At 43.4% G+C, this 13,304-nt stretch overlaps 1 long non-coding RNA gene across 1 annotated transcript; it reads right to left on the reverse strand.

The window, feature by feature from the left end:
* Positions 1-147: 147 nt before the first annotated feature.
* On the reverse strand, positions 148-1,078 carry LOC139387561 (uncharacterized). The gene is made up of 3 exons (XR_011629191.1): positions 785-1,078; positions 389-523; positions 148-273 (listed from the first exon to the last, which is right to left on the reverse strand). It is a non-coding gene; the product is annotated as an uncharacterized lncRNA (long non-coding RNA).
* Positions 1,079-13,304: the final 12,226 nt, after the last annotated feature.

Genomic DNA, 13,304 nt, shown 5'->3' on the forward strand with positions numbered 1-13,304 from the left:
CTCTCCACCCGGAAGTCATCCGAGTACATTACCTTGTTCCTCACGTTGGTCCCCTGCGCACACACACATGCAAGAACACACAGGTAAGCATGCACATGTGTGAGTGTGTGTATGTGTGTGTGCATGCATGCATGTGAGAATGTTTACCGGTGTGAAAAGATGGGGTTTGGCAAATTTGCGAAAGTGGAGGCAATGGGACTTTAGGTTGAGGAATGCAGAGATGTCAAACTCCTCCACTCTGGTGTGCTTCCCGTTTCCACCGTTCATGTGGACCTATACAAACACACACAGACACACACTACAATAACGTACCAACGACTAACAGCAGGATCATTACAATATGTAAAACACATGATATGTACAGCCAGACCATTACTCATTGCTTTACCTTGGCCACCTCCCATTTCCTTGTAGGCCACAGGTACGGGTTGGTGTGATTCCAGTACACCTGTCCGCCTTTATGGTTAGCCAAGATCCCAACTCTCCATTGCTCACACACTTCTTCTTTACACACTGTATGAACCTACATTAACAGTTTTGTTATTTATTTAGGATTGTAATCATTCTAAAAGTGAACTTTTAAGAAATAAAAGGACATTTCACCAGGAAGGGTGCATTATTGTTAGGTTTGGAAGTGTCAGGTTTTTGACATGTCTTCTGTGAGGTCAAAGTGACAGCAAGTAACAAGCATGCAGTGAGATCCAGGCTACAGTGAGCCAATGGTTATTACTATTCTTTGAGATCATTTTACATTGTAACTCCGTCAGATATCATTTTTAATCACCTGGTTAGACATTGTGTTCTCCATAGCTCCATTTAAATTAATGTTTACATTTTTTCGGAGTTCACGGTGGTAAATCTCGATTTCGTTTTCCAGGAAACCTCCAAGTCGCATTTTAAGACAATTCAGACCCATGGTCGTTTTAATCCAGTTTTTATACCCGTCATCCTGAAACCGTCTGAGCGAATCCATAGTGAAACAAATGTCGTGGATAATAATGAAACTTTCTAGTTTCCAATTCTCCAGTACAATCAGATACGATCAGTGTCCCTCAGACGCCAACGGCCTGTGGACTGCTACTGCAGCACTGTCAGGAACTGTTCTGTAAGCGCATGCGCCCGTATTCAACCAAGGTCCGTGCTATGCGGGATCCTTGGGACCTACATGCCACATTGTCGTTGACGTTTAAAATGTTTAACGTTAGGGAAAAAGCAGGGGCGCAACTTTGATTTTAGAAGTGGCGGGTACATAACTTGGTGGGGGTCTGTGGAGTCCTCCCATTTTGGGGGCATCTAAAGCACATTTTCTGCATTTCTACACAATCAAATATGACCCATGGCCCTTCTAACGTCTGTATTTAGAACAACAAAAAGTCAGCAAAAATGCCCACAGACATCAAGTTAGGTTATCAATTATTAAACATGTTTAAGTGATTAATAAGACTGAACTAGATCAAAGGTAATTCAATAATACATGTTGTGTTGCACCTTTAACCAGTAGCCTAACAAATGAACAACTCTTGAAAAAATACAGACTTTTTATTGTCTTTATTAAGACATCCTCTATCAAACTTCAGCCAGACCGACCAGCCAGCCCGAGCTGCTTGCATGCCCACCACCCACCAGTCTAGTCAATAACTGGCAAGTGTCTTCACTGACATTTTCAAGCTGTACCTGGCTGAGTCTGTTTTACCTATATGTTTCAAGCAGACCCCCATAGTCCCAGACACCATGGTAACCTGCCTAAATGACTACTGACTCTGTAGCCATGAAGTGCTTTGAAAGGCTGGTCATGGCTCACATCAACACCATTATCCTAGAAACCCTAGACCCACTCCAATTTGCATATCGCTCAAACAGATCCACAGATGATGCAATCTCTATTGCACTCCACACTGTCCTTTCCTACCTGGACAAAAGGAACACATATGTGAGAATGCTGTTCATTAACTACAGCTCAGCGTTCAACACCATAGTGCACTAAAAGCTCATCACCAAGTTAAGGACCCTGGGACTATTTTTTATTTTATTTTTATTTCACCTTTATTTAACCAGGTAGGCCAGTTGAGAACAAGTTCTCATTTACAATTGCGACCTGGCCAAGATAAAGCAAAGCAGTTCGACACATACAACGACACAGAGTTACACATGGAGTAAAACAAACATGCAGCCAATAATACAGTATAAACAAGTCTAAATACGATGTGAGCAAATGGGGTGAGATAAGGGAGGTAAAGACAAAAAAAAGGCCATGGAGGCAAAGTAAATACAATATAGCAAGTAGATCCTGAAGTTCCTGATGGGTCTCACCCAGGTGGTACAGGTAGACAACAACACATCTCCCACACTGATTCTCAACACAGGAGTCCCTCAGGGGTGCGTGCTTAGTCACCTCCTGTACTCCCTGTTCACCCATGATTGCATGGCCAAGCGCGACTCCAACACCATCATTAAGTTTGCCGACGACACAACGGTGGTAGGCCTGATCACAGACAATGATGAGACAGCCTACAGGGAGGAGGTCAGAGACCTGGCAATCTCTCCCTCAACGTGATCAAGACAAAGGAGATGATTGTGGACTACAGGAAAAGGAGGACTGAGCACGTTTCACGGTAATACCTGTTGTATTCAGCGCATGTGACAAATACACTTCCATTCCATCTTTGTCTGGGTGATTTTCGCCCCGTAAACAGAGCTTTAACATGGGGCATCTGACCCTAAAACATGGTTTCCCAACCCTCTCCACCGGCCCCCCCAGAAGTTTCACATTTTTGTTTTAATCCTAAACTGCCACACCTGATTTAATTAGTCAAAGGCTTGATGATTAGTTAACTAATTGAACCATGTGTGTCAGTTAAGGGTTAAAACAAACCTGTGAAACATCTGGAGGGGCCGAGGAGAGGTTTCGGAAACCCTGCCCTAAAGGAACCCCAAGGGAGATGCCAAGAGCGAGATCTCCCTTGGGGGATTTCTTAACAGACTTATCAAGGCTAGGATCATTAAACTACTTCCTCCGTTCAGAAAACACAACCTGTGCTTCTCTACCACAAATCCCTCACGCCTAAACAGGACATGCGTTTGACTCTCATACACTATCCTACCTCTTCTCATCAGAGTAGTAAATGGTACGAGGGGGTATTGACCTGAAATAGGCTTGAAGCCAGGAAATCAACCCTAAGGAAATCACACTACATACAACAACCCCAAGAGAATAAGGGCCTCAGCAAGGCTAGTGTCATTCAACTTGTCAGGCAGCATGACTACCTTGCTAGAAGATGTCTAACCAGTACTGAATGCAGTTCCAATATACTGACCCATTTTAACTGGCTCCTGGCTTTCATTTTAATGAGGGCTTAAATACAAAGTGGTGCTATGAAACTTTCAAAACCTCAGACCGATTGACTGTAATTTAAGCCTCTGTCTTAAAGGTAATAATAAATCAAAATGGCCCCTTACTTATATCTCTGTATGTTTTGCATGTTATTAGAGTGGAAAAATATCTGGTGACACATTCCAGAAGGCATTCCTCGAGTGGACATAGAGGCGGTTTGAAATAGACTAGCTTTGTGGAAGTGATCTCCTCCATTGTCCTGCCTGCTCACAGGAGATGCATACTATATCAGTGGATGGGAATCGCAATAAATACCACTTCCATCAGGCCTCAGGGTTTGTACTACCTTCTTATGTGTTGATGTTTTGTTCAGGGTATATAATATGTATTATACCTTCTTAAAGCGCATGCTGGTCTTCTTTTTGTTATGAAGTATATTTTTGTGGTGTTATATTGCAGTTGGTCTTCTTTTTGGAAGAACATTAATTGTCAACTAGAAGGTCATTTTCCATAAAGAAAAATTGTGGGAGAGTGGTTTGTCTTTTTGCTTTATCTAAACCCCTCTGAAACACACACACACACACACACACACACACACACACACACACACACACACACACACACACACACACACACACACACACACACACACACACACACACACACATACACATGCACGCGCGCACACACACACACACGCACACACACACACACACACACACACACACACACACACACACACACACACACACACACACACACACACACTGGTTTCTTTTAAGTTAATCTCTGCACTTCACTGTGATTTTCCTGTTGTTGATGCCAGGCAAAGGAGTGTGCGTCAGAGTGGACAGATGCCAAAGAGACGTCGGGAAAATCATCTGCTAAAGTAGATGAGGAGGGCCTTGAGATAGCAGTTTCCCGACACGGTGTGCTCCTCAAGGCCCTCAACATGTGCAGAGGCAAGATATATGCCTTAGCAATGTACAGTGCAAAAGTATTCAGATTCCTTTACTTTTTCCACATTTTGTTACGTTACATCCTTATTCTAAAATGGATTACATTATTTTATTTTCCTACAATCTACACACATTACCCCATAATGACAAAGCAAAAACATGTTTGTAGAAATGTTTGCCAAGCTTCAAGCATACCCAAGAAGACTCAAGGCTGTAATCGCTACCAAAGGTGCTTCAACAAAGTATTGAGTAAAGGGTCTGAATACTTAAGTAAATGTGATATTTCAGTTTTTAATTTCTAATTAGTACATTTGTAAACACTTCTTAACCTGTTTTTGCTTTGTCATTATGGGGTATTGTGTGTAGATTGATGAGGGGGAAAAAAAGATTTAATCAATTTTAAAAATAGGCTGTTACATAAAAATGTGGAAAAAGTCTAAGGGTCTAAATACTTTACAGATCCACTGTTCTTGTAGAAGGAGCTGTCTTCTGCACGGTGGTCTTTTTCTGCTGCGATGTTGCATGCAAATACTGGCCATATTTGCATAACATTGTGCAGGTGTGCGCAGTGTTGGAGGGGCCTCAAAAAATGCACTCTCTCCTCTCCGTTATGCATGTGAAGGCACATTAATGGTCTTGTAAGGTCATTTTTTACATTATTAAAAAAATAGTGTTTACAGCTCTAATCGGGAGGCCGCAATCAGCCTGGTGCCGGCAACACAACTGGATAGGAAGTCGAGCAGGTGAATAGTTTTATATCCAGAGTAAGTGTATTATGATAACATACAGTAACTAATGCTTAAGAAGGTTAACGATTGCAACATACTTCCCTTAATAATGTTGAACTATTTAGTGGTCCTTGTATTTGAGGTCCAGCATACTTCAATTAATAAGATAAACCTAATTGCTCCTCTCTTGGACTATCACCTTGCCACGGTGGATAGGCTTGTGTACTCCAATGACCCTGAGAGCTAAAAAAAAAGGTTGACCTGTATCTGCTTTTTCATTCTTGTTGAACTTTTCTTGCATGTCTGCAATCCTGGCTCAGTTTTTTATTATTTTATTAGTTATCTTTATATAGGAAAACATCAAGATGACTGTATACATGAAAGTAACATATTTTTGTGTGATTCACTTGACAAATTAGAACCTTCCACTATGTTACTCCTTAATTTAATTATATTTTTCAGAATGTCAAAAGACTGAAGGAGGAGACCGGCCTCCTGGACATCAATGATGCTGACCTTAGGAAGTGTGTTGCTGAGGTGCAGCAGGGGCCTGAAAGTATGTTAGATTCTGAACAAATGGAGCAAAAACTGAAACAGACAACCAGAAAAAAGCTCCAACCACGTTTATTCAACCCACAAGCATATATTTATACATTCCCGACTAGGCGGAGTCAACGCCTTGCATGAATAAGACAAACAATCATTCTAAACTCAGCAAAAAAAGAAACGTCCCTTTTTCAGGACCCTGTCTTTCAATCCAAATAACTTCACAGATCTTCATTGTAAAGGGTTTAAACACTGTTTCCCGTGCTTGTTCAATGAACCATAAACAATTAATGAACATGCAACTGTGGAACGGTCGTTAGGACACTAACAGCTTGCAGACGGTAGGCAATTAAGGTCACAGTTATGAAAACTCAAGACACTAAAGAGGCCTTTCTACTGACTTTGGAAAAACACCAAAAGAAAGATGCCCAGGGTCCCTGCTCATCTGCGTGAACATGCTGCAAGGAGGCATGAGGACTGCAGATGTGGCCAGGGCAATAAATTGCAATGTCCATACTGTGAGACGCCTAAGACAGCGCTACAGGGAGACAGGACGAACAGCTGATCGTCCTCGCAGTGGCAGACCATGTGTAACAACACCTGCACAAGATCGGTACAGCCGAACATCACACCTGCAGGACAGGTACAGGATGGCAACAACAACTGCCTGAGTTACATCAGCAATGCATAATCCCTCCATCAGTGTTCACACTGTCCGCAATAGGCTGAGAGAGGCTGGACTGAGGGCTTGTAGGCCTGTTGTAAGACAGGTCCTCACCAGACATCACCAGCAACAACATCGCCTATGGGCACAAACCCACTGTCGCTGGACCAGACAGGACTGGCAAAAAGTGCTCTTCACTAATGAGTCACGGTTTTGTCTCACCAGGGGTGATGGTCGGATTTGCGTTTATCGTCTAAGGAATGAGCGTTACACGAGGCCTGTACTTTGGAGCACGATCGATTTGGAGGTGGAGGGTCCGTCATGGTCTGGGGCGGTGTGTCACAGCATCATCAGACTGAGCTAGTTGTCATTGCAGGCAATTTCAACGCTATGCGTTACAGGGAAGACATCCTCCTCCCTCATGTGGGGCTCATCCTGACATGACCCTCCAGCATGACAATGCCACCAGCCATACTGCTTGTTCTGTGCGTGATTTCCTGCAAGACAGGAATGTCAGTGTTCTGCCATGGCCAGCGAAGAGCCCGGATCTCAATCCCATTGAGCATGTCTGGGACCTGTGTGGATTGGAGGGTGAGGGCTAGGGCCATTCCCCCCAGAAATGTCCAGGAACTTGCAGGTGCCTTGGTGGAAGAGTGGGATAACATCTCACAGCAAGAACTGGCAAATCTGGTGCAGTCCATGAGGAGGAGATGCACTGCAGTACTTAATACAGCCACCCCAGATACTGACTGTTACTTTTGATTTTGAGCCCACCTTTGTTCAGGGACACATTATTCACATGTCTGTGGAACTTGTTCAGTTTCAGTTGTTGAATCTTATGTTCATACAAATATACACATGTTAAGTTTGCTGAAAATAAAAGCAGTTGACAGTGAGAGGACGTTTCTTTTTTTTCTGAGTTTATGTTGTTAGGCAGAAACACACTATGTTCCTCTCACTGATATTATCATGGCCTGCCTAAGTCTAGGACCCTCATGGGCGTGGAAGTGTGTGTGTGTGTGTGTATGTGTGTATGGGATAGGACTGTAGTCAGATGGTCTTTGGGGTGGGCCCCTATGGCTCCCCTCCCAGCAGTGTCTTCTCTCTTCAACTGTTGGCCTTATCTTGAGTTGAGTTCCACATCCCTCATTGTCCTAGTTCCACAGAAACTGGCCTGCCTCATCAGGAACTGAAACTAGATTGCTACACTTTGCCTCCTTCCTTAGAAATATTAATATTCAGCAACAACATGCTTGAACAGAATAGGAACTTTCTGCACTTCCCCTTGTCTCACTCAGTAACTTTCCATACACCAAGTTCCTATTAAACCTTATTGACCCCTAACATGTACATTTCTTATACATGTTAGGTAATCAGTACATTATAATATGATGACAGGAATAAGTGTATTTCGAGCCAGAATCCAACAGGTAGAAAAGTTAATGTTTCTCTGTCTTTCAACTTCATAATTGCATTGATGTCATTGGAGTCATGTTTGTAACTTGCCCTGCGTTTGACAGCCACACTTCAGGATAGTCAGACAGGGCAAACAGGAAAGACAGGGAAAACAGGGGAAAATTGGGAAAATTGGGAAAATGGGGCAGACAGGGCTTTACCTCAGTGTGAAACAGAGGAAACACTACCTATACTGTTTGATAGGTAAGGCCCAATGACAAAATGACCTCAAACACATTATTAATCAGTGTGGAGTGTAGAGTCAGTCACAGTGTGTTAGTGAGAGTCAGTGTGGAGTCAGACCACAGTGTGTTAGTGAGAGTCAGTGTAGAGTCTGATTTGTGAAAGAAAATTCATTAGTCTTCCACATCAGACCAGGTTTATAATCAAATGTAGACCTATGTCATTCATTGATTTAATGTAAAACATTGAACTAAACTGAGAAATGACATGACCATAAACAGCAGAGTATCTTGTGAGTCACATCTCTGCATGCCTTGTATAATGTTATAACTGCATGACAACAAATGCTTTAGAAATGAATTGATTGCATTGTACTCTCTTTGTGCCTCTATAGTAGCTCTATAATTAAGAGTCATGTAATATATCTGAATCTACAGTCCGTCTAATCACCCCTTTTTATTCAGACGGTAACAAGAGGAGGCATCAGATTCTGAGAAATTGTTGAGGACAAGGCAGCCTTGACAGCTGACATTGTTCAACTTCACAAGCAGCAGGCAGAGTTTAGGCTCCCCACAGTGGATGAGCTGCTCAATACTGACAGCTTTGTGGCCATGGGAGAGACTTGGCACCAGTAAGTATATCTATTGTGATTTCACTTTTACCTTCAGCGTAGGCTGCAATCATTTTGTTATATTATACCTCTGTGAGGCAACAGCCATTTTGTCATCCAAAAGGCAATCTTGGGCAGACTGATGTTGGTGGCAGGAGGAAGAGAGGATCCTGGTGCAGGAGATGAAGAAGCACTGGGGGTGCCTACAAAGAGCAGCAGGAACTCTAGGGGCACTGTCCCTACAGCTGCAATATCAGAGTAAGTTGAGGTTTACACTATTTTTAGAATAATTCCACACTATTGTGGAATTGTAAATAATTTGCTGTTTTACATATGACTTTTAGGCAATGCAGTGGAGATGTCGGAGGGAGGGAGGAATGGCCTTCTCTGCCTCCTGAAGAGAAGATTGAGTGAACTGACACAAGACACAACACCTACCACATGCTGATTCTGGGAGTAAGGGCTATTTTTGATGACTCTGATGTAGATTAAAACTCAGATAGAAGTCCTATTCCTAGAAGTCCTATTGCTGAGATCATACACCACCCCTACCTCTGTCTCTCTGTCTCGCTCTCTCCCGCAGGAGAGGGAGAAAGCAGCCACCACCTCCCTCGGGAGCAGCCTGGTCTTCCGACATTGACCCCTGATCGCTCACCTTCTGAACCCATCCAGGGGAATGTCATTTGCCTGATGATGTGCTAGTGGAGAAGGAATGTGTCATTTCAGTGCATTTGTGGCCATAGTTCCTCACCTCCTCGACTCCGTTTCTTCCGGTCCTAGAGGATGGCGACATCATTAGCAACTCAGAATTTCGGTTGAGGACCTCTTTACTGAGGAATGTGGTTGATCTCCATGATTGTTTTATTTAAAATTTCTTAGAGTATTTTCTATGCAGCTGTGATTGTGATTTCGTGGAGTGAGTTGCAAAAGAGTCCTTGGTCTCAATGGAACTGTAAAAATAAATAAATAAATGCATTAACCACTAACAGCTCTGTGTGTGTTTCAATCGATTACATAGTATGAATGAATTATTTTGATGTAATAAAACGTGTTGGTGCAGCGTGCTGTAAGTCATTGCTGCCCCTTGCAACATTGTAAGTACAACATCACATTTCTAAAGTGTCACTTGCCAAATCCAACAGCCTATCACTCGCTTTTATGTTTGACTTTAAATCAGTTAACGGTGTATCAATGAAAATCTGATATTGAGTGGAATGTACTGTTGCCCAACCCATATATTTCAGCAGTACATTGTATCCTACGCCATCATTTCAAATGATAGGACATGTGGGCTCTTCCCATTTGTCCTATTGAAACTTACTGGCTGATGGACAATAACGTATGCCTATTTACAGCAGCATATGATTTGATAGTTGTTATACCAAAAGTAATTGATGTCTATTGATATATTCATCATATAAAAAAAATAGAATTTTACAGTTCACAAACTATAGCCTACTAAGATAGGCACCTGGTACAATGCTGATTGATATAGGTTATAAGCAGTGAGACTATCTATTAGTTATAAATAGTGGATTGGTCTGAACAACTTTAGTAGGCCTAGTGATGTTTTTGTGAGTAATGAGAAAACAATCATAAAAAGTGATTGGAATATTGCATTTTGAAAAGCAAATACTTAGAATATGTCATCAGTGGACCTGCGTGAGGGGTGACATGCGTGAGGGGTGACATGAAGAATCAGGACGTTTTGAAGGGGCTGATACGGTGTTGCACTGTTTAGGCCGTGCAGGGCTCCTGTTACCATTTGAAACAGGCAACAACTTATAAGTCTATAGCTTATTATATTGCCAATAAGCTACTCAATATAGGGCCATATGTGATAATAAGCACATCTTCACAGAGGAGTTTATTATAGGCCTATGTGTATATCATCATAGCTTATATGCTGTTTATTTAGCATACCATGCTATTATGTTTATTACCTTACGTGCAGTCTTTCTGTAGGCTACCACTGCATCATATTGACATGCAGACGGTTTTGTCCATTATGCAAATAATGGGTATAGGGGTTGAATGGCCATATAAAGGGTGTAGAATGTTTAAATAGTATATTTCCGATGTTCTCAAGGCTCCAATATCAATATCAAAACGTTTTTATAAACAACCTTAGGATGCTGAAGAAATTTGTCAAGTCCCAGAGGGTCATTACAGTGTTCTACAGGAGCACCATCGAGAGCATACTGTCAGGCTGCATCACAACCTGGTATAGTAACTCCACCGCCGCGGACCGCAAGGTGCTACAGAGGGTGATGCATTCAGCCGAAAGCACCATTGGGTGCACACTGCCTGCCCTCCAGGACACCTACAACACCAGGTGTCGCAGGAAGGCCAAGAAGATCATCAGGGACCGCCACCAAGCCATGGCCTGTTCTCTCCACTTCCATTACTCAGACGTGGGCAGTATAGGAGCATCACGGCAGTACAGGGCCAAAAACAGTCAGACTGCCCCACCTCCTCTCCAACAAACATTTACCGTGCCCCCAAACCCCAATGGACATTAATCTTGTTACAGCATAAATATGTATATAGTATATATTTTTTATCCTTTCACTCACTGTCTGCCTGCCTGTCTGCCTGTCTGCCTGTCTGCCTGCCTTTCTGCCTGTCTGTCTGCCTGCCAGTCTGTCTGTCTGTCTGTCTGTCTGTCTGTCTGTCTGCCTTTCTGTCTGTCTGCCTGTCTGCCTGCCTTTCTGCCTGTCTGTCTGCCTGCCAGTCTGTCTGTCTGTCTGTCTGTCTGTCTGTCTGTCTGTCTGTCTGTCTGTCTGCCTTTCTGTCTGTCTGCCTGTCTGTCTGTCTGTCTGTCTGTCTGTCTGCCTGTCTGCCTGCCTGCCTGTCTGCCTGTCTGTCTGCCTGCCTGCCTGCCTGCCTGAGTGAGTCTGATGCCAAGCAGAAACTACAATAAGAAGAATGGAAAATCTGCGTTTAGAAAATTCAGCAAGATATTTCTTGTGCGTTTTATCTTTTTTTTCCTGCATTAACACAACCACTAAGTATAATTTGCTAGTTATGTAAGTAAATGGCTGAATTAATAAGGTGATGGGGCATCATATCGTATTAGCTTTCTGCTGTGTTTGAGAAGTCAAAGCCCTTTGGATTAGTTATCTGTACAGCTGCCACTGCTATCTTGATTTCCTTGCATTTTTTATATTCTCCTTTCTTGGCCTGTCTGCTCCAGAGCCAGCATTGTTATTTCTTTAGACAAGCGTGCGTCAAAACTCTGTTCATTTGCACAATGTCTCTCATTCACATTCACTTGTAAATGGCCAAACTCATCCAAAATGACATTCGGTAACTCCAACCTATATATGTATAACTTTATGAGCTGGATTGCCTGTCTTTGCAAATTGTTTATTTTTGTTTGTGCTCGTTAGCATATTTAGCTAGCAGCTTCCATGGAAATTCTCTATTACTTGTACCACTTTTGTTAGCATTCTGGAAATAGACGCCCAATGTGCTTTTTATTGTTTTTTTGCCACTGCCTTGTGAACTAAACTGGTAATACCCTAAATCCCGGGATGAGAGAAGGACGGAATGACGATATGAAAATCTGGATACCGCCCAATCCTAAATACAACACACAGCTGTGAGCTGATGTATCTGAGAGCTGATATAACACACACACACACGCACGCACGCATGCATGCAACACACACACACACACACACACACACACCCACACACCTCTTGTATCTGTTGTCTGGCTGCTGGTGTGTGAACTGCCGTAAGGGCAGCTGTATGTTCACCTGGAAGCATCTCAATTACTGGCATTTCACAGGAGTGCATCAGCTCGTTCCCATATCTGATAACCTGAGAGGAGAGATGTACACATTCATAACACTTTAATAACACATTTATAACACATTCATGGCTCATATACAGTCAAACAGTGTGTGTGTGTGTGTGTGTGTGTGTGTGTGTGTGTGTGTGTGTGTGTGTGTGTGTGTGTGTGCGAGAGAGAGAGAGAGAGAGAGAGAGAGAGAGAGAGAGAGAGAGAGAGAGTTTGTATGAGAGATATAGAGTGTGTGTGAGAGTGTGTGTGTATGAGAGTGTTTGAGAGATAGAGAGTGTGTGTGTATGAAAACCAGCCCGGTCGCGGACCAGGATGTCTTGCTCCCAGACGGACTAAACAACGTCTTTGCTCGCTTTGAGGACAATACAGTGCCACTGACACGGCCCGCTACCAAAACCTGCGGACTCTCCTTCACTGCAGCTGACGTGAGTAAAACATTTAGACGTGTTAACCCTCACAAGGCTGCAGGCCCAGACGACATCCCCAGCCGCGCCCTCAGAGCATGCGCAGACCAGCTGGTTGGTGTGTTTACTGACATATTCAATCAATCCTTATCCCAGTCTGCTGTTCCCACATGCTTCAAGAGGGCCACCATTGTTCCTGTTCCCAAGAAAGTTAAGGTAACTGAGCTAAACGACTACCGCTCCGTAGCACTCACTTCCGTCATCATGAAGTGCATTGAGAGACTAGTCAGGGACCATATCACCTCCACCCTACCTGACACCCTAGACCCACTCCAATTTGCTTACCGCCCCAATAGGTCCACAGGCGACGCAATCACAACCACACTGCACACTGCCCTAACCCATCTGGACAAGAGGAATACCTATGTGAGAAGGCTGTTCATCGACTACAACTCAGCATTTAACACCATCGTACCCTCCAAAATCGTCATCAAGCTCGAGACCCTGGGTCTCGATCCCGCCCTGCGCAACTGGGTACTGGACTTCCTGACGGGCCAGGTAACAACATCTCCACCCCGCTGATCCTCAACACTGTGGCCCAACAAGGGTGCGT

This window comes from Oncorhynchus clarkii, chromosome 28 (genome assembly GCF_045791955.1).
Source record: "Oncorhynchus clarkii lewisi isolate Uvic-CL-2024 chromosome 28, UVic_Ocla_1.0, whole genome shotgun sequence".
In the NCBI taxonomy this organism is placed as follows: domain Eukaryota; kingdom Metazoa; phylum Chordata; class Actinopteri; order Salmoniformes; family Salmonidae; genus Oncorhynchus; species Oncorhynchus clarkii.